We start from the raw sequence: 21,463 nt of genomic DNA on the forward strand, positions 1-21,463 counted from the left end.
TAAATTAACCTAAGAACAAACCAAGTTGATAAGCATACCTTTCTTAGCATGCCATGTGTGATAATTAGTGGAATGATTCTTCACACGCCCTACAACTCGACAAAAGAAACAACCATTGCTTTTAGATTCATTTGATTTCTTTTGTTGTTTCCTTTGAGGTGTTGTAACTGTATTTTCCTTATCCTTTTCCTTTTCAGTCCCTTGCCCTTACATTTTGAGGTAGAGGCAATATAAGCAATTTTTGTATTATCTTGCTTCAATCTTTCCTCTTCTTGAACACAACTTGAGATGAGCTCATTTAGAGACCAAGTATCTTTTTGACAATTATAGCTCACCTTAAACTGACCAAATTGTGTCAGAAGAAAAATTAAAACTAAATGCACCAACAAGTCCTTAAAGAATTCTAGCTTAGGTGTTTTTAGTTTTGAAGCAATATGAGTCATCTCCATAATGTACTCCCTAATATTGCCTTTACCCATATACTTCCTTGAAATTAGGTTTGCCAAGAGTATACATATCTCATACTTTTCATTCTTAACAAACCTCTTTTCGATTTTTGCAAGGAACTCTTAAGCTGTATTAATGTTTTCAAATAGTGTGCCTTAGAATGCTTATAGTGTGACACCCTCTACCCCAACATTAATACACAATAAATGTAAATAAAACTTTTTTTATTTTTCTTTTTGAGTAAATAAAATCTTCCATAGTTGATAACATCATGGATAAAACAAATGTCTCAAATATCATAAGGTAGAAGATTCACATTCGTAACTCATAAATCATAAAAAGTCAACATATAAGCATCAAAACTCAAGAAATCATATAAAGAAAAATATAGATTAATTCCAGTAAAGGTGGCAGTGCCTCCTAGTTAGGAATTAATTTATAACTTCCAAATCATGTAATAAAAATAAAACAAAGATACACACTTTGGCCTTTCATCAAGAACGTTCAAAATTACAATTCTTAACATACACTTTCCTTGGATTATCAACTTTATCTACGTTATCACCTCGTTAGAAATTACAAAAGAAAAGAAACTAAAGTTATTAAAACAATAACATCTTAAACTAAGTTAGCTATGCCCCGATGTCACATCCTATCAGAGCATGCCCAACTAAAACCTTAAGCCTCATCAATAACATCCTCATGATGATGATCACCTGTAATATAATTTAAACATATACAAAAGCAACAAGGGAGTGAGAAACATCTCACTCGATTCCAAGTCTAGAAATAACGGTTAGGCAACACACACAACTCATACAAGCACAATCACATTAATCAAGTGCAAATTCAAATTTCACATACAACAATAAGACATGCACATTCATTCATCATGAAATGATGTCATGGACTCGACTCATAGATGCATGCATATGGCGCCAATCACGTGTCTTATAATCACATTTCTCATCATATCATCATGTTACGTCATGGGTGACCCAAGGTACACATTGTTAGCATGTTACATCGTGGGTGACCCAAGGTACACCTTGTTAGCATGTTATGTCGTTGGTGACCCTAAGGTACACCTTGTTAGCATGTTACATCATTAGTGACCCTAAAGTACACCTTGTTAGCTTGTTACATCACTGGTGACCCTAAGGTACACCTAAAATATCTCAGTACATCATTGGTATGCGACATAAGCGGCACACCTAAATTTATATATGCATATGATGCATGTCGTACATTCATTATCTCATTGACTCAAAATTTGACTTATTACAGAATATCATTTAGTACATCATGTCATCATTTTTCATATTCTCATAATCATAGCTTATTTCAATAGTCCATTCTTATGTCTCATGTCATTTGTTCATATTTCACATAGTCATGTCATAATTGTTCCTCATAAGGTCCGCACAGGAATCCACAGAGAGCACTCTTATTCATATTAAAACTTATTTATTTTTAAAATTAATTACATATTCATTCATTACTTCCAACAAGGAACATAGTAGGGCAAGCAGAAAGTAAAACAGAACACATTTATGTTCCTAGAAACATACATCAGGCAAGGGATTGGGGGCCAATCCGACTACCCAACAATTATTCCCACACCCCCGAGCGAGGTTTCTCACTCTCCCCCTTACCTTGATAAGCAGGAGCTGAAACTAGAGCAGAACCTTGCTAATCTCCTCCTCTGGATTCCCTCTTTCTTTCTCTTTCTCTCTCTCTATCTCTCTCTCTCTCTTTTTCTCTTTCTTTCTCTAAGTTTTCACCTTTGGTCAATTATAATTTCTTCATAGCCCCTCCCTCCTATTTATAGGCATTCAGGGGTACCCAGAACGGCCCGTTTTGAATCTGGAACGGCCCGTTTTGAATCCGGAACGGCCCGTTTTGGAGCCATTCGTTATATGAAAAATTTATAACTGGAACGACCCGTTCTCAAAATCAAAATGGCCCGTTTTCAAAATCAGAACAACCCATTCTCAAAATTAGAACAGCCCGTTCTGGGGTTCAGTTTAACACACATTGACCATAATCGGGACAACCCGTTTCCAACTAAGGTTTTTAGGCATTTTTAGAATCTTGGAACGGCCCATTTCACTTTGGAAACGGCCCGTTCTGGAATAACCAAAATTGGCCTCTTTACTAATTTAGAACGGCCCGTTCCACCATTTGGAATGACCCGTTCTGGTCCTTCCAAAATACTTTACTTTCATCGTTTGGAACGGCTCGTTCCACTTTTTGGAACAACTTGTTCTAGCCTAAAAAAAATAGAATTTCATATAAAAATTAATTTTTTTAAAAATCTCTAAAATGTTCTATAAAAATTCATTAAATAAGCTCCATAATTATAAAATAATAATAATTAACTATGTAGAAGATTCAGGATGTTACAATTCTCCCCTCCTTTTAGAAATTTCGTCCCCGAAATTTACCTACAAACAGAAATGGATAAGTTTCTCGCATCTTGCTTTCTAATTCCCATGTAGCACTTTCTTCAATATTTCCTCCCCAAACGACCTTAACCAAAGAGATTTCCTTTCCTCTCAGTTGTTTCACCCTCGTGTCATCTATCCTCAAAGGAACCGTTTCATAGGTAAGATTTTCCTTGAACTGAATGTTGTCAAACTCAATGATATGGGAAGGATCATGGACATACTTTCTAAGTTGGGAAACATGAAAGACACTATAGAGATTTGAAAGAGATGGAGGCAAGGCAATTTGATAGGGTACTTCACCGATCCTTTTTAGAACTTGATAAGGACCGATAAAACATGGAGTAAGCTTACGGGATTTCAGTGCTCTGCCTACTCCTATCCAAGGAGTGACTTTAAGGAATACATGATCACCTTCTTTAAACTCAAGGTCTTTTCTCCTCTTGTCATTATAACTCTTTTGTCTACTCTGGGTTGCTATCATCCTCTCTTGGATCATCTTAACCTGTTCAGTAGTTTATTGAACTATCTCAGGTCCGAACATGGCATTCCCTCCTGGTTGTACCCAACATAAAGGTGTTCTACATCTCCTACCATACAAAGCCTCATAGGGTACCATCCTAATACTGGAATGATAGCTATTATTGTAGGTAAACTCTATCAAAGGTAGGAAACTATCCCAACTACCCCTATGTTCTAAGATGCAAGCCCTCAACAAGTCTTCCAAAGACTGTATGGTTCTCTTAGTTTGCCCATCTGTTTGGGGATGGTAGGCTAAACTCAATCTAAACTTAGTGCCTAAAGCCTTATGCAAACTCTCCCAAAATCTAGAGGTGAACCTAGGAGCTCTATCAGACACTATACTAGTAGGAACTCCATGCAACCTCACGATCTCACTAATGTACAACTTGGTTAACCTCTCCAAAGAGTACCTAATATTAATGGGAATAAAATGAGCAGATTTAGTCAATCTATCCACAATGACCCATATAGCATCCAAGTTCTTCACAGTCTTAGGTAACCCAACTACAAAATCCATAGAGATGTTATCCCATTTGTACACAGGCATATCTAAAGGTTGCATCAGACTTGAAGGTTTTTGGTGTTCTACCTTAGCTTTCTGACATACTAAGCAAGCATACACAAATTCCTCCACTTCCCTCTTCATCTTAGGCCACCAAAACATCTTTTTGAGGTCTTTGTACATCTTAGTGTCTCTTGGATGGATACTAAGGCTACTCTTATGACCTTCTTCTAGGATTGCTCTCTTAAGCTCTGGCACACTAGGAATACATAACCTATCCTTAAATCTCAACACTCCATCCACTCCAAATCTATACTCACTCTCCACACCTTGATTCAACTTCTCTACTTGACTCAATAAGAAAAGATCTATCTTCTGATCTTCTCTAATCTCATCTATCAAGCTATTAGTCATTCTCAAAGCTCCCAACTTAATACTCTTAGAGGTCAACTCACAGCCTAAGCTCATATCCCTAAACTTCTCAATCATAAGCATTCCCTAATCATCAAAGAAGACATTCTCAAAGATTTTCTACTCAAAGCGTCAACTACAACATTAGCCTTGCCGGGGTGATAATTCAATTGAAAGTCATAATCCTTAAGGAACTCCAACCATCTCCTCTGCCTCATATTCAATTCATTTTAGTCAAACAAGTACTTAAGGCTTTTATGGTCACTAAAAACCTCAAATCTAGACCCAAACAAGTAATGTCTCCACAACATAAGTACAAATACTATTGCAGCTAACTCAAGGTCATGGGTAGGATAGTTTTGCTCATGAATTTTAAGTTGTCTAAAAGCATAGGCTACTACCTTACCCTCCTGCATAAGCACTTCTCCTAAACCCAATTTAGAAGCATCACAAAATACCTCAAAAGTCTTACTAGGGTCAGGTAACACTAACACAGGGGGCACTAGTTAATCTTCTCTTAAGCACTTGAAAACTTTCCTCACACCTAGAATCCCACATAAAAGGTTGTTCTTTCTTCGTCAGTTTAGTTAAAGGAAGAGCTAGCCTAGAGAAGTTCTCTATGAATCTTTTGTAATAATCGACTAGTGCTAAGAAACTCCTAATCTCAAATACTGATTTAGGCGTACTTCACTCTAACACAGCTTCTACCTTAGCAGAATCTACAGCTATCCCGCCCTTGGATATCACATATCCTAGAAAGTTCACACTATCCAACCAAAATTCACATTTTGACAATTTAGCATACAACTGCTTCTTTTTAAGGGTTTGAAGAATGATCCTAAGGTGCTCAACATGCTCCTCCCTAGTCTTGGAATACACTAGGATATCATCCATGAAGACCACTACAAATCTATCCAAGTAAGGGTGAAAGATCCTATTCATGTAGTCCATAAAAACACCAGGTGTATTAATCACACCAAAAGGCATAACTAAATACTCATAGTGCCCATAGCGGGTCCTAAAGGCAGTCTTAGGAACATCCTCAGCTCTCACTCTAATCTGATGTTATCCTGATCTTAAATGTATTTTACTAAACACACAAGCTCTAACTAGTTGATCCATAAGGTCATCTATCCTAGGCAAGGGATACTTATTCTTAATGGTCACTTTATTCAGTTGCCTATAGTCTATGCATAACCTCATGCTCCCATCTTTCTTCTTAACCAATAAAATAGGCGCTCCCCAAGGCGAGACACTAGGCCTAATGAATTGTTTCCCTTGTAGTTCCTCTATTTTTTTCTTAAGCACAACTAACTCATTAGGGGATATCCTATAGGATGCTATAGATATATGTTATAGATATATCTATAGGATGCTATAGATATATGTGAGGTACCTGGCACGAAGTCTATGCTAACTCAATCTCCCTCTCAGGTGGTAAACTAGACACATCCTTAGGAAATACTTCTGGGAATTCTCTCACTAAGGGAATCTCATCTAGCTTACTATAAGTCTCAAGTGTTAAGGAAGTTAAGATCATGTACACTTTTTCATTTTCTTTTAAACAAGTTTTAATGACGGCAGCACTAAGAAATTCTGTACTTTTACATTCACCAAAGGAAATAGATTTATCAAAATAGTTTAAAAGGACATGGTGGGAAGATAACCAATCCATACCAAGAATTACATCTAATTGACTAAGAGGCAAACAAATTAAGTCAACTAGAAACTGCTTATCGAAAACTGTCAAGGACATTTCAAACACACTAGGGATGTAGTCATAAGACCATTAGTAGGGGTTTCAAAAACTAAATCAAAAACTAACAAAGACACAGGAAAATTCAATTTTTGGATACAAGAGACAGAAATAAAGGAATGAGTTGCACCAGAATCAAATAATACAACAAAAGGAGTCTCAACTATGAAACAAGTACCTTGTATCAAATTTTCTGACCGAGCAACTTCAACGCCACTAAGAGAAAATAATCTCCCTATAGTCTTTGGACGCTCAATTTGAGAACCCGATCCAATAACACGTGTTCTTCGTGCTTCAGGACATTGAGTGTTGATGTGACCCTTACCATTATAGTTGAAGCAGATAACCTCCCTGTCGCGACACTTCAACTAATTATGACTAGCACGTCCACACTTCTCGCATCTTCTTGAAGGAGTGGACACAGACCCTCCAACACTTCCAATAGCACTAATAGTGGATCCTCTAGTAAATGATTTGCTTCCATTAGCATAAGCTTTACTCCCTTAAAATCTAGTAGGAGCGGAGTAAGGCTTACTCCTACCTGAAGTACTAGAACTCACAGCACGGATAGGACCTCCAACTCCTCTATAGAAAGCAGCACGAGCACGGTTGTCACGATCATAAATGGTGTACTTATTGACCAGAGTGGGAAAGTGATATATCTCCTATTAGTTAATTGCAGTTTTCACTTCAGGATGCAGACCATTTACAAATTTTATGCATTTATCCATTTCACCACCCTCACCATGGTAGTGTGTACAACAACGAACCAAAGCATCAAATTTGGCAACATATTCTGCCACTATGTTGTTCCCTTGATTCAACTCAAGGAATTCCATTTCTTTCTAACTCCTCACATCATCCGGGAAATACTTCTGAAGAAAAACCTTCTTGAAGTTGTCCCAATTCAAGTGCACCCCTCCATCAATCATCCTCCGAAGTGCTCCTTCCCACCAAAAATGGGCATCAGCAGTCAACATGAAGGTCGCCAACTTCACCTTCTAAGCGAGGGGACAATCCATGACATTGAAGATCTTCTCGATCTTCGTTAGCCAATTCATAGCAGTATCTGGGTCATATATATCTTCCTTTAAAAGTAGGTGGGTGATTTTGCTGAAATTGCTCCAACCAGTTAGGAGTGACTCCAGCCCTATTGTTATTATGCATAGCTTGTGCTAATGCTTGAAGAGCATCACCAATCGCACGATCATTTCTACCAGCCATAAACTAAGAAAATAGTACAATTAATAGACATAATCAATCATCACACTAGCATACCAATAAGTTTCACAATCAATTCAATCCATCATCCATATACCAAACAAGCATAGTAAACTCATAACTCACGGCCGATTAGATCAACCTGCTTTGATACCACTAAATGTGACACCCTCTACCCCAACATTAATACACAATAAATGTAAATAATTTTTTTTCTTTTTCTTTTTGAGTAAATAAAATCTTTCATAGTTAATAACATCATGGATAAAAAAAATGTCTCAAATATCATAAGGTAGAAGATTCACATTCATAACTCATAAATCATAAAAAGTCAACATGTAAGAATCAAAACTCAAGAAATCATACAAAGAAAAATATAGATTAATTCCAGTAAAGGTGGCAGTGCCTCCTAGTTAGGAATTAATTTATAACTTCCAAATCATGTAATAAAAATATAACAAAGATACACACTTTGGCCTTTCATCAAGAACGTTCAAAATTACAATTCTTAACAAACACTTTCCTTGGATTATCAAATTTATCTACGTTATCCCTTCGCTAGAAATTACAAAAGAAAAGAAACTAAAGTCATTAAAACAATAACATCTTAAACTAAGTTAGTTATCCCCCGATGTCACATCCTATTAGAGCATGCCCAACTGAAGCCTTAAGCCTCATCAATAACATCCTCATGATGATGATCACCTGCAACATAATTTAAACATATACAAGAGCAACAAGGGAGTGAGAAAAATCTCACTCGATTCCAAGTGTAGAAATAATGGTTAGGCAACACACACAACTCATACAAGCACAATCACATTAATCAAGTGCAAATTCAAATTTCACATACAACAATAACACATGCTCAGTCATTCATCATGCAATGATGTCATGGACTCGACTCATAGATGCATGCATGTGGCGCCAATCACGTGTCTTATAATCACATTTCTCATCATATCATCATGTTACGTCGTGGGTGACCCAAGGTACACCTAGTTAGCATGTTACATCGTGGGTGACCCAAGGTACACCTTCTTAGCATGTTACGTCGTGGGTGACCCACGGTACACCTTGTTAGCATGTTACATCATTGGTGACCCTAAGGTACACCTTGTTAGCATGTTACATCACTAGTGACCCTAAGGTACACCTTGTTAGCTTGTTACATCACTGGTGACCCTAAGGTACACCTAAAATATCTCAGTACATCACTAGTATGCGACATAAGCGGCACACCTGAAGTTATATATGCATATGATGCATGTCATACATTCATTATTTCATTGACTCAACATTTGACTTATTACAAAATTTCATTTAGTACATCATGTCATCATTTTTCATATTCTCATAATCATTGCTTATTTCAATAGTCCATTCTTATGTCTCATGTCATTTGTTCATATTTCACATAGTTATGTCATAATTGTTCCTCATAAGGTCCGCACAGGAATCCATAGAGAGAACTCGTATTCATATTAAAACTTATTTATTTTTAAAATTAATTACATATTCATTCATTACTTCCAACAAGGAACATAGTAGGGCAAACAGAAAGTAAAATAGAACACATTCATGTTCCTAGAAATATACATCAGGCAAGGGATTGGTGGCCAATCCGACTACCCAACAATTATTCCCACACCTCGGAGCGAGGTTTCTCACTCCCCCTTACCTTGATAAGAAAAAGCTGAAACTAAAGCAGAACCTTGCTAATCTCTTCCTCTGGATTCCCTCTGTCTTTCTCTTTCTTTCTTTCTCTCTCTCTTTCTCTCTCTTTCTCTCTTTTTCTCTTTCTCTTTCTAAGTTTTCACCCTTGGTCAGTTATAATTTTTTCACAGCCCCTCCCTCCTATTTATAGGCATTCAGGGGTACCCGGAATAGCCCGTTCTGAATCAGAACGACCCGTTCTGGAGCCATTCGTTATATTGCAAAATTTATAACTGGAACGACCCGTTCTCAAAATCAAAACGGTCCGTTTTCAAAATCACAACGACCCATTCTCAAAATTAGAACAGCCCGTTCTAGGGTTCATTTTAACACACATTGACCATAATTGGAACGGCCCGTTTCCAACTAAGTTTTTTAGCCATTTTTAGAATCTTGGAACGGCCCGTTTCACTTTGGAAATGTCCCGTTCTGGAATAACCAAAATTGGCCTCTTTACTAATTTGGAACGGCCCGTTCCACCATTTGGAACGGCCCGTTCTGGTCCTTCAAAAATAGTTTACTTTCATCGTTTGGAACTGCCTGTTCCACTTTTTGGAACAGCCCGTTCTGCCCTAAAAAAACAAAATTTCATATAAAAATTAATTTTTTTTAAAATCTCTAAAATGTTCTATAAAATTTCATTAAATGAGCTCCATAATTGTAAAATAATAATAATTAACTATGTAGAAGATTCAAGATGTTACATGTAGAATGGTCTTTCTCATGATCATCATATGCGTGCTGCAAGTTTTGATGCTTCAAGTAGGAGTAAGCCTTACTCTGCTCTTGCTAGATTCCAAGGGAGTAAAGTTGTTGCTAGTGGAAGCAAGTCATTTACTAGAGGATCCATTGTTAGTGCTACTGGAAGTGTTGGAGGGTCTGTATCAACTCCTTCAGGCAAATGCTAGAAGTGTGGACGTGCTGATCATAATCAATTTCAGTGTCGTGACAAGGAGGTTACTTGCTTCAACTGCAATGGTAAGGGTCACATTCGCACCCAATGTCCTGAACTTCCAAGACCACGTGTTACTGGATCGGTTTCGCAAGTTGAGCGTCCAAAGGCTATAGGGAGAGTATTTGCTCTTAGTGGTGTTGAAGCTGCTCGATCGAAAAATCTGATACAAGGTGCTTGTTTCATAGCTGAGACTCCTTTTTGTTGTACTATTTGATTCTGGTGCAACTCATTCCTTTATTTATGTCTCTTGTGTCCAAAAGTTGGATTTGCCTGTATCTTGTTTAGATTTTGATTTGATATGGGTGTATGTTGATACGAGGATAAATGACCTTATGGGTTAATTAGTGGGGTTTTGTGTGTTTAGTAAGATTGACCTTAGGGAGTGAAATCATCATATTGGAGTTGAGGATGAGGATATATCCAAGACATCTTTATATTAAGTTATCTAAGTATGATTTTTGATTGTATGAGGTGAGTTTTCTAGGTCTAGTAATTTCTAGCGAAGGTATAATGTAGATCTATCTAAGGTAAAAGTTGTGCTTAAGTGGGAGATACCTAAGTCAGTTAGTGAGGATTATGAGTTTTCTTAAATTAGCTTATTATTATAGGAGGTTTATTGAGAAAAATTCTAAGATAAAATTACCTTTGACTGGATTGACTAGGAAGAGAGAGTTGCCTTTGTGTGGGATGGAAAATGTGAGAGTAGGTTCCAAACTCTTAAGAAAAGATTGACTAGTGTTAATATTACCATATTTTAGTAAGTCTTATGTGGTATATAGTGATGCTTCTAAGAGGGGTTTGGATGGAGTGTTGATGCAAGAAGGAAGGGTAGTAGCTTATGTTACTAGGCAATTAAAAATCCATTAGATGAATTACCTTACCCCATGACTCTAAGTTAGTAGTTGTAATATTTATACTAAGATTTGGAGACACTACCTATATGATTCTAAGCTAGAGGTATTTAGTGATCATAAGAGCCTTAAATATTCGTTTGACCCGAAGGAGTTAAAAATGAGACAAAAGAGATAGTTGGAATTTCTTAAGGACTAGGATTTTAATCTTAGTTGACATTTGGGAAAAGCCAATGTAGTGGTCTATGCTTTGAGTAAGAAACCTCTACATTTATCTTCCTTTATGATTAGAGAGATGGATCTTTTGGCTCAAATTAGGGATTTAAGTTTGACTAGTAAGATTACTCCTAGTAGTGTGAAACTAGGTACGATTCGAGTAACAAGTGGATCGTTGAAAGAAATTGGAGAAGCATAATTAGTTGATTCATTTTGGTGTCAAGATATGAGGTTATAGGATAAGGTAATGGATAGAAACTTACCTTGGGTGTAGATGGAGTGGTGAAATTAGAGATCTGGTATGTGTACCTAGTGAGCTTATGCTTAGGTGCTTGATCTTTGGAGAGGATCACAGAAGTAAAGCTATTATTGTAGCAGATGCCTTGAGTAGGATGATCATTCGTCTATCATTTTTATGATTTAAAGGTTGGATTTGATTGAAGAGTTTAGAGACTTAAGCTTGGTGTGTGAGATTACCCTTAGGAGCATTGAATTGATTTTGAAAGTGACTAGTGAATTAATGGATGAGATTAGAGAACCCCAGGAGTTAGATCCTTTCTTAGTGAACCAAGTGGAGAGGATTGGTAGGGGTATAGATACCCTTTACGAGTAGAAGTTAATGGTGTTTTAGGGTTCAAGGATAGAATCTATGTGCCTAGTAACCCCAAATTAAGGAAGATGATCTTAGAGGAAGGACATAAGAGTACTTTTAGCATTCATTTAAGAGCTACTAAGATGTATTAGAGTGGCGTATCAGAAGCGTGGTGGCCTAAGGTGAAGAAAAGAGTAGAGGAATTTGTGTAATCGTGTGTAGTATGCCAGAAGTTTAAGATAGAACACCAGAAGTCTGTAGGAATTTTGTAGTCTTTAGACGTTCCAGTTTGAAAGTGAGATTGTGTGTTGATGGACTTTGTTATAGATTTACCTAAGACACTTAAGAAATTTGATTCTTTTGGGGTTTTAGTGGATAGACTCACCAAGTTTGCTTGCCTTATCCTTATTGTTATTAGATATTCCTTAAGGAGAATGATAGAGTTATGCATCAGTGAGGTAGTGTGGTTACATGGGATTTTCTACAAGTATATTCTATGATGAGAAATATTTAGGAAAGTGTTATTTGGCAGTAGAGAGCAAGAACCATGAAGTTCATCCGTTCAAGTGTTCGGTAAATTTCGAGGACAAAATTTCTAAAAGAGGGGAAGAATTGTAACACCCAGTTTTGATACTTTTTATGGAGGGTAATTTAGTAATTTTCATAAGATTTATTGATGGTAAATTAGTAGCCCAGAACGGGTCATTCTCAAATTGGAACAGGTCGTTCCAAACTACTAAAAAGACTTATTTTTGGTTGCCCAGAATGGGCCATTCTCAAACTGGAACGGCGTTCCAAACCACCAAAATGGCTTATAACCCTATTTGGGAATGGGTCGTTCCAAAGTTGGGAACGGGCCATTCCAAATATGGACGTTGTGAGTTAAAACTCGTCTCCGAAATGGGTCATTCTGGTTTGAAACGGAGTCGTTCCAGATGTGAATTTTCCACATGATGAAAGGATCCAGAACGGGTCATTCCGGATCTAAAACGGGTCGTTCTGGCCACTCCTGAAATCTATAAATAGAGCACTCTGGCACTATTTCTGGACACAATCTCTGGAGACCAAGGAGAATCAAGAAAAGGAATTCAACCAAATTCCCCTCTATCTTTGACTTCTGCTTATCCAGGTAAGGGGGAGTGAGAAACCTTGCTCGGGGGTGTGGAAATAATTGTTGGGTAGTAGGATTAGCCCCCAATCCCTTGCCTGGTGCATGCTTCTAGGAACAGGCAAAATATGAATGTTTTCTGTTTTGCTTTTTGATTCTTCTATTGTGTTCCTTGTTGGATGTGACGTATGAATATGTGATTGATTTTGAAAATAAATGTGTTTTGATATGAATTAGAGTGCTCTATGGGTTCCTGAGAGAACCTTATGAGAAACAGAAAAAATATGAATATTTTTTGTATTGCTTTTTGAATTCTCTAAGATCATCTTCCTTAATTCGGGATTATTAGGCACATAGATTCTATCCTGAAACCTCAAAACACCATCAACTTCCACTCGAAAAGGGCTATCTATACCCTTACCAATCATCTCCACTTGGTTCACTAAGAAAGGATCTAACTCTTATGCTCCTCTAATCTCATCCATTAATTCACTAGTCACCTTCGACATACTCAATTCAATGTTTCTAAGGGTAAGCTCACAATTCAAGCTTAAATCTCTAAACTCTTCAATCAAATTTAACCTTTAAATCATCAAAACGATAGATGAAAGATCATATCCTACTCAAGGCATTTGTCACCACATTGCCTTTACCTGGATAGCAACTGAGATTAAAATCCTAGTCCTTAAGAAATTTCAACTATCTCCTTTGGTCAAAAGGTATTTAAGACTCTAACAATCACTAAATACCTCAAGCTTAGAATCATATAGGTAGTGTCTCCAAATCTTAATGTAATATCATAACCACTAACTCATAGATAAGGTAGTTCCTCTTATGAATTTTCAATTGCCTAGAAACATAAGCTACTACCTTTCCTTCTTGCATCAACAATGCATCCAAATTCATCTTATAAGTACTACTATATACCACAAAAGGCTTACTAAAATCCAATAATATTAACACTAGTCAATCTTACCTTAAGAGTTGGAACTACTCTCATACTTACTATCTCACATAAAGACAATACTCCTCTTAGTGAATGTAGTTAAGGGCAATGCTATCTTAGAAATTCCTTTAATAAATCTCCAATAATAATAAGCTAACCTCATACAACTCTTATCCTCACTAACTGGTTTATATATCTCCCCACTTAAACACAACTTCTACCTGAGACAGATCCATGTTTACCTCAACTGGAATTTACAGGAATTAGAAAACTTATCTCATACAATAAAAATAATAATAAAATAAAATAAAATAAGATAAAATAAAATAGTAATACTTAGATAACTTAACATACAACCGTCTTGGATATATCTCCACCTTCAACTACAATATGATCATATCACACCCTAAGATCAATCTCACTAACCACACGACATTCACCAATTGATCCCTAAGGTCATCTATCCACATATCAACATACTTGCATATTAAATCATATTAGAATATCTACTTTAAACCTTCATATATACCATCCATAAGCATGTACATGAACAACCCTTACCACATAGTATCATAAAACCTTAAAAAAACCTCTCAATCCACATGAAAACACCCCAAAACATCTTAACAAAATCAATTCTTATCCTTGCATTACCTAACAATTCAAAAATATCATGACACCATACATATCCCTTCAACAATGATCAAATAAAATGATACCTAGAGAGTTATACTCATCCAAATGATCTCAAACCTATCTCAAAAGAAAGCTAAGAGAATAAGCTACAACTCTTACAAAAACATAAGATTCTAAAAAGATCATCTTCTTAGCTAAAAATTTCAAAAACCGCAGCAGATATATTCAGCGCTTACAGCTAGACCTTTGATCATCAAAGTAGCTATAACTGGAGTTCTAGACCTCCGTTTAACTCGATTCCAGTTCCATTGGAAACAAAACGTCCAAGGCTACAACTTTTATGAAGACCATAAAATCTAAATCTGTCAATATGGTACTCATACTGGCACAACAAAACTTCAACGAAAATATCCTCTACACCAAACAGCAATAGTATATCAATATATCTAAGGCCACAAAAATACCTCAACCCTTCCAAACTCATACCTCAACTTCATATTCAAGCTTCCCCGTACATTCCTAAACCAAAAAAAACTCACATATTTAGCACAACAGACTTAGAAAATAAAACTCACATGCTACCTAAACCATAAACGGTCAACATGTAACCAATCAAACTCTAGAAATTATCAACACTTCAATCTCTCCTTAAGAATACCAAAACTCCAATTCTCAACATACATCATCCTTGGATTCAATCGCTACAACTATAGCTTTCAAAAATTTCACCAATCGTAAACTCTTAATACACTAAAAAAAAATCAATCTCTTACCCAAATTTAAGGCCTCAATAGTTCCTACAGTATTAACACAATATCTCGTCTACCACTACTCGCACATATGCTTGCAACACAAGCGATACCACCCAACCACTACTTCTTACGTAAGCAAGAAGTATCAAACAAATAAGCAATCATAAGAATGAAGAAGAGCGGTCATAATGGTATTAGCTAACACTATCATGACTATCATTCCTCTAATTACAAAATAACTAACAATATCAAACTCAACAATATCAACACAAGAAGAACATCATCATCATCATAGTACACAACAAACAAGACACAATCAGAGTACACAACAGAGTCGTGATAAGCACATAACACACACGATCGGTTGGATCGACCTGCTCTGATACCACTAAATGTGACACCCTTCTACCCCATAATAAATAAGTAACAACAATAAGAATAATTCAGTAAATATAACATCAAGAAGGGTCCACATATTTTTATAAAAACTCATAGGTTCACAAGTCTTGAAATAAATAGAAATAATAATAATAATAATAATAATAATAAAGTTTTACTCTTAAAAGAAAATTATCAAGGTCTCTCTAAAAAAAAAGAATCCAAAATTTACAAATATAAGGTGAATATAAAACTCTTAAAAATAAGTCTCCTCAAACGACAAATAACAATTCACAACTAAAACATCCTAAATTCATGCCCCAATGTCACATTCTATCAGAGCAGAACCCTTTCCCTTTAGAACTCAACACTATGAGTGCCTTCATCTTCACCTAAAAGAAAACCACATAAAAACAGGACGGTGAGAGATAGATAACATCATATATGAACATAGAGCTACCCAATTCCCACCCCACACTGTGCACCAAAATATCATCATTAAATATAAACAACAAATACATCTCATATAATTACCAAACATCATTTTTTTCAATCATACAAACTTTCATACACATGCTCACTATATGCTCATGCACATCTCCTCTCCTAAGAGTCTCAACTTGGCACTCCGCACAATGGGCGTACCTCGTCAATTCCCTTAGTTGTTACCAATGCGGGCATACCGTTCTCACACCCTCCCAGGGCCGGTATGTTGCACGGTTAAACACCCAGCGGCCCGTGCAAAGGCAATCCACCCACCGTTAAACCCTCTGTGGCCAGTGAGCTGCGCAGTTAAACACCCAACGGCCCACGCATGGAATGCCTCCCGTCATGGTCCCCCCTATCTCAACCCCTCTCTGGGCCCAGGGTCCAATGCAATATAGCCACGTCTGGCTTCTCAAGCACCACATGCAACTCATAAGTCTCATGCAACTCATGCGTCCCACGTAACTCATAATTAATGCATCTCAATTATATAACATCATCACATGTCAATAACAATCCATGCAATATCATCCTCACATGCTAGGCACCTATCATTAAGTTATCAACATCATAGATCACAAATTTCACATAATAATTCACACACATCACAATATCTATGACATTCAGTTAATAATTTAACCATAACTCGAGATATACATATCCTTTCTAAGTAATCCCAACTCCATTAGAATCCTAACATCAATATCTACAACTTTCATGAAGAACACAAATCCTAATAAAGTCGTTTAGGTTACCATTCAGTGCTCACAAAAGATGATGCTGTGGTTCGCACACAGATTGGAAGGCTCAAAATGAAACTCACATAACGTGATCAACTCTTAATATTTTTACACGATTCTTGTGTCTAAATTGTAGCCCCCGATGTCTAGTTTCTCACAAAACAAACGGCCCTCGATTTGGATAACTACACAGAAAGATATCGCAAAATTACAAACGTATGTCGGGGTCCCGACGCCCAAACCTGGCGCTGAGCGCCAAAAATCGCTGGAATCTGGCGCTGAGCGCCCAAATCTCTGCCCAGACTCCCCTCTGTGAAATTAAACCTGCGTTTTACGAGTTCCAACATGGTTTTTACCAATTTTCACTACTTCTACACCCCGTTGGTTCAGTTTAACTCCATTTATATTCTTCATACGTTCCAAATCAATCCATACACATCCCAAGCCTCAAAAATTGGTTTCCATTGGTTTTACAAAAAAAAAATCTAAACTCTTCTTAACACATAAAATTCAAGTCATCAAATTTAAGGATAAAGAATTAACAAGAAAGCCCCAATGGAATTCAAAGACAATTCAAGAAATAAGTTCTTCCAAATGAATTAAGAATTTAGAACATCGATTGCACAGATAATCATTCAGAATTTTAAATAGAGTTCCTAGAGGGACTTAGGGATTGCCCTCACTACCCGAGCACCCCTATATTCACATATGAAGAAACCCATCTCCCCCGTACCTTAAGGATGATGAACGAAGGCCAACAGAAGAACGACAGAGCAATCTGAACACTTTACGCCTTCCTTCAAGAATTTTCTCCTCTTTTTTTCCCTAACCCTCCAGAACGCAAATGAGGCAGATAGGGTTAACGCTACCTGACTCCTTTCTTAAAATTAATCCATTGGGCTGGGTCAACCCAACCCATTTTCCTTCTCTTCCAACCCACTTCTCTTTTTCCTCAAAATAATTAAATAAAATAAATAGATGTATATTATAAAATATTTTTCCTCTATAATAATAATATATTTCTGACACCAAAATATAATAATATAATATCAATAACAAAGTATCATATAAAATCAACCTTCTCTTAAAACATATAAATATTTATTTAAAAAAAACTAATAAAAATACTTATTTAATATGTACAAAATAATTGTCCAAAAGAATAATTATTTAAAACGTACAAAATAATATTCTTCTATAATTATTAAAATAATTATGACCAAATATCATATAATAATAATAATAATAATATATCAAATTAAAATAAAATATCAATAAAATTTAAAACATGATTTTCTTCAAAAATAATTATAACAAAATATCATAATTAATAATATTGTAAAAAATAATTTTCATAAATGATTATTATTAAAAACCTTTAAAAATTCAATCAAACCCATTTAATTAATCAAAATAATTATAAGGAAATAATCTTCATAAATACAAAATAAATAATAATTATTCGTAGTATTAGTAGAAAAATTCGGGGTGTTACAGTGATGATGAAATATAATGAGGAGATGTGATGATGAGATATGTTGAGACATGATAATGTGATATGGGAATGAGACATGATAATGTGATATGGGAATGAGACATGAAAATGTGATATGTGTTAATGCATAGAGTCTTGTTTGACATGCATCATTTGCATAAATATTTTAAGGGTACGATATGGAATACACTGCCAGAGAAGGCCCCCTAGTGTAAAAGCTTTTGGGATTAGTCCTTGGGGATAGCTCGGTTTGGAAGTCCCAGTCTCGCCCATTGTGTGCATGGGATGTATCTTGCGCGGCTTAGCTATCCCGACGAGACTCTAGTAGTATATCCTTCTAGTGAGAGTGCGCAGAGGGTGTGACCCGGCATGTACTCCTAGACTACTCTCTGTGTATTGCTAGCGGCAATATGCCATGTGATGTTTTACTGGCGCCACATGCATGATAATGTGAAGTCCGTGTCCATGCATGTGCATCCTTATTATTAAATGATGATAAATTACTATTTGTATGACTTGGATGATTGAATAAACTATTGTTGTTGATTGATCTATGAGGTAACTGTATTGTTTATGTTTGGCTATCCGGTGTGCGTTCCTACACCGTGAGCCAGAGTGAGATGTTTCTCACTCCCTTCTTTTGTGTTGTTTCTCTTGTTTGATATACAGGTGATCATCAGCGTGAGGCTGAGGATGTTGGTGATGACGCTTAGGCTTCTATGTTGGGTCTTGCTCTGATAGGACATGTGACATCGGGACATAGATAGGATTAGTTTAAAATGTTCTTATTAAATTATTTTGGAAAATTCAGTTTTATTTCTTTGTAATTTTACTGGCATGTTATTTGGATTAAGTTTATGAATGTGAACTCTTTACCCTTACGTGGCTGGAAATTTGATTTTTATTGATGAAAATGTTTATTTGTTTATAATTATTGTATATGTATGTTGGGGTAGAGGGTGTCACAAAAATGCCAACTTGGCCTTTATAACCATGATTGGGCTCGGGGGTTGGCTATGTATTGGGAAGTGTTAGGCACCCTACAATGCCCTAAATCAGTACCCTCATGATGAAACTAGCATGATAGAGAATAATAGTTTAAATATTTGGTTTCTTTTATTAATGGTTATTTATATGTTTAAATTTAAATTATGCGATTTTACCCTAATACATCTACATAGTTGCTTTTATTTATGACAATAATTAATGTAGATATGATAGATGATAAAGAAAGGAATTGATAAAATACCTCTTGAACGAGCTTTTATGAAATATTCTTCAAAATATGGAATACTTGAGGTGCTTTTTGACTACCTTTCACACTACAATGCGCCTTATAACTCTCAAGAAATACAAGGAGGAGAAGAGAGAGAATTTTCAATGTATCTAGGACTCTAGTAAGTAATTTTCCCCCCATGGGAGTAGTGTCCAACTTTCGTATTTATAGACGTTAGAATGACCGAAACAACCCATTTTGATCACCAGAACGACCCCGTTTCAATCACCAGAACGACCCGTTTTGATCATCGGAATGACCCATTCTGGATCAGTTTGTTAAGGATAAAATTTGAATCTAAAATAGCCAGTTCTGGAATGGAAATGGCCTATTCCATATTTAAATTTTACTCATAACAACATGTGTCAAAACGGTCTATTTTGTTCTACGAACGGCTCATTTCGACTTAGGATTTATAGGCCTTTTTAGCAATTTGGAACAACCCATTTTGGGTACGGGATGGCAATGGAGCGGGTCGGGTACGGGTTTCATGATACTCATCCCCGTCTCCGCAAGTCAAACCCATTCTCATTCCCATACTCGTACCCGTCGGGTATATAATTTTCATCCCCATCCCCGTCCCCGTCGAGTATTGAGTATACCCGTACCTGTCAAAAATTATTTTTTTTTGTAAAAAAATACAATATTTTTAAATTATTTTTCTATTATATTATAATTATAATTAAGTTATTTCTTTATCTCATATTATAATAAATAATCATACATAATAAAATATTAAAATTATTTAACTTATTTAAATCAGAAGTGGGTATTAAATTGAGAATGGGAATGGAGACGGGTACGGGATGGGTAAGTATATACCCATACCTGTACCCGTACCCGATTTAATATATCGGGTTTTACCCATACCCGGTCAAACCGGGTATTTCCCGTCAAAGTCGGGACGAGTTCGGGTATTACCCACGAGTACGTGTTTATTTGTCATCCCTACTTCTTTGTTTGTGTGTCCTAGACAAAATCAGGTGTCTACAGATGCCCCTCCAGATGCCCCTCTTTACTTGTCCTTTTGGATAGTTATGTGTTGTTTTTTCAAAGGCAAGTAAAGACGTAAACATTTTGTCTGGGTCTTTTCTTTGTGCAGGTGCTTCTAGGTAAACTTACTCCTAGCGTAAACGGGTCCCTTCTATATATATGTATATATACACATATATATACATATATGTGTATACACACATATCAAAAGGCTTTAATTATACATTGCAATTTCAAACAAGATTTGGGTTTAATCTCTCATACATGAATACATTACCTATGAGAATGGGAGGCCATTCTCACTACCCAACACATAACTCATACTATCACACTAAGAGTGAGGCTCTCACTCCTCCCTTATCTTGATGGATGCTAAAATCTTGATTTGGATATCTAAGCTCTTCTCCAACTACATATAGTTTTTCCTCCTCTTTAGATCATGAGACATGCATATTTCAAACAATCCTAGTCTTATTAACACATTTAAATAAAACACTAATCTTAACCTGCACATAGCTCATCGATAAAAGTCTAATTAATTATTTTTACTATTTAAAAAAATTATTATTAAAATAATACTCATCCTATAATAATTAATAAATTAAAATTTTTATATTAATTTATTTATGAAGTGTGATGTTACAAAAAGGTCGTTTGTACTCTGTTCACAAGGACGTTAGACTTTTATCCTATGGAACAAAATCAATCATAATTTATGAAATCAAATTAAAATCTGCGCTGACGTGTTGCATTTAGGACTCACTAGTTGTCCTTTTACTTAACAAGAGGATGAAAAAGTTATTATTATTTATCAAATAAATTTATACTTATATATATTTAATATTTATAGTAATATTTTTTTTGTGTATCTGTATATAACATTCTTTATAGTGAGTGAAGTCAAGTTTGGGATGTGATGTATTTGGAAGACTCTATGAACCAATGTTTTAAAACCCGGACCGACCCGGCCGGTCGGACCGGTTGGACCGGGAACCGGTGGTCTAGCCGGTCTGGATC

The sequence above is a fragment of the Cajanus cajan genome, chromosome 2 (genome assembly GCF_000230855.2).
Source record: "Cajanus cajan strain Asha chromosome 2, NIPB_CcT2T_4, whole genome shotgun sequence".
Lineage (NCBI taxonomy): Eukaryota > Viridiplantae > Streptophyta > Magnoliopsida > Fabales > Fabaceae > Cajanus > Cajanus cajan.